Below are 4,283 nucleotides of genomic sequence, written 5' to 3' on the forward strand. Positions count from 1 at the left end.
CTTGCTGCTCACCCTTGCTTTATTTCTTCATCACACAACAACAGTTAGGAAAGAAGGCCAGACTCCAGCAGACCCAGCGCAAGCGCGTGGGAAGCGTCCTGTGTCTTCCCGTTGATGTTGTAGCTGCTATAGCTGCAGAGGTAGATCTATTGTAGATCAGACCATCTACTTTTGAGAATCAATTATGTATAATTATAACTTGTGGCAGATAATGGCAATTAACTGTAAATTTATCAAGTAATCATTTTGGGTTGTAATAACTTTTAAATTGTGGATTCAAAGACTTGTACTTATTTAAATTTCATCTCTGAGACTATAACGGGTTGTGGTGTGTGTTAGTGTGGGGTCACAGCATAAGGTTATTTATTAATTAAGTGAAGTGATATTGTGGAAAGAAAGACCGTGATGACCCGGATCCCCGACCCCGGATCTGGGGGTGTTACAGATTCAATAAGTCATTAGTAATTTGCCCTATTTGGTTCTCCAGAGTCTTGATCGAATCAGCCTGGCTTTGACATCTAAGAGCCTGGTTTTTGCACATAAGCCTCAACTCCTCCAATTCAGATTTTTCATTCGAATATAGACCTGCACCTATATGAGTTTGTTATTGAAGTTGGAGTTGTTGTCTTGGTGCAAATTGTTGCTGAAAACCAGGAAGATTGAATTGCTTGTTTCCAAACTGCTGGAATGGCTGTTGCATCGCATTCTGATTGTTGCTCCAGTTGAAGTTAGGATGATTTTAGTTGTCAGGATGATAAGTGTTTGGAACTGGTTGCTGCGATCTCTAAAAGTTGTTCACAAACTGAGCTGATTTACTAGATATAGCGCATTGCTCCGTCGCATGTGAACCTGTACACAGCTCACAAACACTGGTTATCTGATTCACACCATAGTTAGCCAGAGAATCGATCTTCATAGACAACGCCTTTAGTTGAGCAGTGATAGCCGTAGCTGTATCCACTTCAAGAACACCTGCTACCTTGCCCTGTGGAAATCTATGAGTTGGATACTGATATTCATTAGCAGCCATCAGTTTAATTAGATCATAACTTCCTCATAGCTCTTTGCCCATAAGGCTCCACCTGATGTTGCATCGAGCATAGGTCTGGACTGTGCTCCCAAACCATTATAAAAACAGTTGATGATCATCCAATCAGGCATTTCATGATGAGGACACTTCCTAAGCATCTCCTTATAGCGCTCCCAAGCTTTACACAAAGATTCTCCCATTTGCTGCGCAAATTTAGTAATAGCATTTCTGAATGCAGCTGTCTTAGCCATTGGGAAGAATTTTGTAAGAAACTTCTGAGCAAGATCCTCCCAAGTGGTGATAAAACCTGCTGGTAGAGAATGTAACCAGCACTTAGCTCTATCCCTCAGAGAGAATGGGAAAAGTCTCAGCTTTATAGCGTCTTCAGAAACACCACTGAACTCGAAGGTGTCGCAGATCTCTATGAAATCCCTAATGTGCGTATTGGGATCTTCCGTAGGAGAACCCCTAAACCGAACTGAGTTCTGCACCATCTGAATTATTCCAGGCTTGATCTCGAAGGTTTTAGCTGCGATCGCTGGCCTGACAATGCTAGATTGAATTTTATTGATCTTGGTTTGAGAAAATCCATCAAGGCTTTTGTTCATGCTGCTGGATCCCCCATTGTAATGAGTAGCTGCAACACAAACAAATAAACCATGAAAGTAAAAGAATCCGAGTCAGTGAACTTTAACGACCACTGATGACAAGCACATAAACTAAAAATTAACACCGAGTCCCCGGCAACGGCGCCAAAAACTTGTTAGGGCGAAAACATGCACTAAAATTCACGCAAGTATACGCGTTCGCAAGTAGTATAAGATATAAATCATATTCGTTCCCAAAGAGACTAGTTTAGGTTAAGTTCAATTTATGCACCTATGCAACAATGTATGGCTATCGTTCAATGCTAATATAAATAACAAATTGGGTTTTGATTAACCTAAGAGATTATACTAAATAGCATTAACTAAGAGAATTAAGGTTGAATTACTTATATGAGACAAACATGGGATTCTAACTTCATTACTACTTCATTCAAAGTCATTGTTCTTAACCTTAGTATGCGATGGTGATGACATTAATCAGATAACACAAAACTAGTAAATGCCAATTTTCATTGTACGAATACCCTACTACCAAACATCCACAAAAGAGATAGAAGTTGAATAAACATAACGATTTAATGCGCAAGTTATCTATCGTGGTTAAATAGGGCAAGTAAGATGGCTAAAATTACCTACGAATCATGCATAACAAATACATGAACCTATGCTAGCATGGCAAGTTCTAAATCTCTAAATTCAGTGTCGCTTCAATAAAGATTAACACATTATCTTATATGTTAGCTATGCACATAAGACGAATAAGCACAACAAATACCATGATATCAATCAATCACCACACACCAATATATTGAAACAATTAACTATAGAAATCCATAAGTAAATCCGTTAGAACCCCAAAATAACGATTAGTTAATAACTGAACTCATCATCACCATGGGTTCCAATGAAAGCATGATAATAAACAATAAAAGAGTGCTAGGGTTCAAAGATGATCGAAAACAAGCATCCAAGTATCAACTATATTGAAGAAAATAAGAGTCTTCTTCTCCGTAGCCTTCTCGTGCTCTCTAGGTCTTCTTATTGCTCTCCCATGCCTCCTTGTTGTTAAAAACATCTTTTTTGTGTATATAGAGGCTCCAGGATGACCAGGATTCTCAAAATCTTCAATTTCGACTAAAATCAGGATTCTGGGGCAGAAACCGGGCGCGGCCGCACGACCGCGCGGCCGCGCTAAAATAGTGTTTCAGCGACGCGGGCGCGCTGCCTTCTGGCGTGGCCACGCTGACATTCTGGAATTTTTCTGACAAATCTTCTTTTGGCTATATCTTGAGTTCTGCTCGTCAGAATTAGGCGATTCAACTGCCCACGTGAATCTAATGAGATTTTCTAAAAATTTAGAATGGTCTAGGCTTCCAATTCTGATCTCTTTTCAGTATATTTCCTTGAAAAACTCCTTTCTTCATATAACGGATGCCTAAAATGCAATAACACAAAAACACATCAAAAATACCATCAACTTGAATCCAAAACACCAACTTAAGCTTGTAATGAAGCATTCCAAGTAGATATAAAATCCACTTATCAGTTGTTTTGTGAAGAAAATGGGATCATGCATAAGTTTTCAGCAACAAGGACTCCAGTAAATAATTGTGTAGTGGAAAGCAAGAATGGGTCTCTTATTGAAGCTACAAGGACGATGCTAGAAGAATCAAAGTTACCAACTTATTTTTGGGTAGAAGCTATATATACTGCATGCTACACTCAGAATATTTCTTTGGTCAACCAAGAAAAATGCATGACTCCTTATCAATTGTTAAAGAACAGGAAACCAACACTTAACTTTCTTCATATCATTGGATGCAAATGCTACATTCTAAGGAATCAAACTGCGCAATATGGAAAGTTTGATGCCAAAGCTGATAAAGGTATATTTGTTGGATATGTTGTGGGAAAAGCATATAGAGTCTACATTCTAAGAACCAACATTGTTATGGAATCTATACATGTTGTGTTTGATGATAAGAAGATTGAAGGACTGCAAGATGAAGGTTTCCATGAAATCCTCAAATTTAACAATGTTGAGATGAACTGTGATGATGAAAGTGATCAAGAATTAATTTCTAAGGAAAATGCAGAAAAGTCAGCAATAAATGTAGCACAGAACTCTACATCCGTTAAAAGAAAAGGTGCATTATTCGGTGAGAGACAAACCACATCATCCGTCGAAAGGCAAAATTCAAAATCTATTGAGCCATCAATAGGAGATAAAAGTCATTTTAGATCACACACAGAAAGGACCCCAACTTTAAGTCAAAGATCCTCAAAGTCAGGGGGAGTTTCTTCTAACCAAAACTCAGTCACACATCAAGACAACTTTGAGGCCTCTTCATCTAGAGCTAATCTACCACAACAAAGAAAATCAACTAGAGATCACCCATTTAAACTAATTATTGGTGATGAACCTTCAAGAGTAGAAACAAGGAAAGCAACTCAAGATGAATGTCTATAAAGCAGCTTCATGTCATAGGAAGAGCCAAAAAAGGTAGAGGAAGCTTTGTTGGATGTTGATTGGGTTTTAGCCATGCAGGAAGAGCTAAACCAATTTGAAAGGAATGGAGTTTGGAAGCTGGTACCCAAACCAAAAGGCAAGTATTCTATTGACACCAATGGGTATTCAGAAACAA

General features: G+C 38.5%; 1 non-coding gene across 1 annotated transcript; it reads left to right on the plus strand.

Moving 5' to 3' along the window:
- The first annotated feature begins 1,159 nt into the window (after positions 1-1,159).
- On the plus strand, positions 1,160-1,266 carry LOC141699055 (small nucleolar RNA R71). Its single transcript, XR_012565545.1, has one exon. It is a non-coding gene; the product is annotated as a small nucleolar RNA R71 (small nucleolar RNA).
- Positions 1,267-4,283: the final 3,017 nt, after the last annotated feature.

This window comes from Apium graveolens, chromosome 11 (genome assembly GCF_009905375.1).
Source record: "Apium graveolens cultivar Ventura chromosome 11, ASM990537v1, whole genome shotgun sequence".
Taxonomy (NCBI): domain Eukaryota; kingdom Viridiplantae; phylum Streptophyta; class Magnoliopsida; order Apiales; family Apiaceae; genus Apium; species Apium graveolens.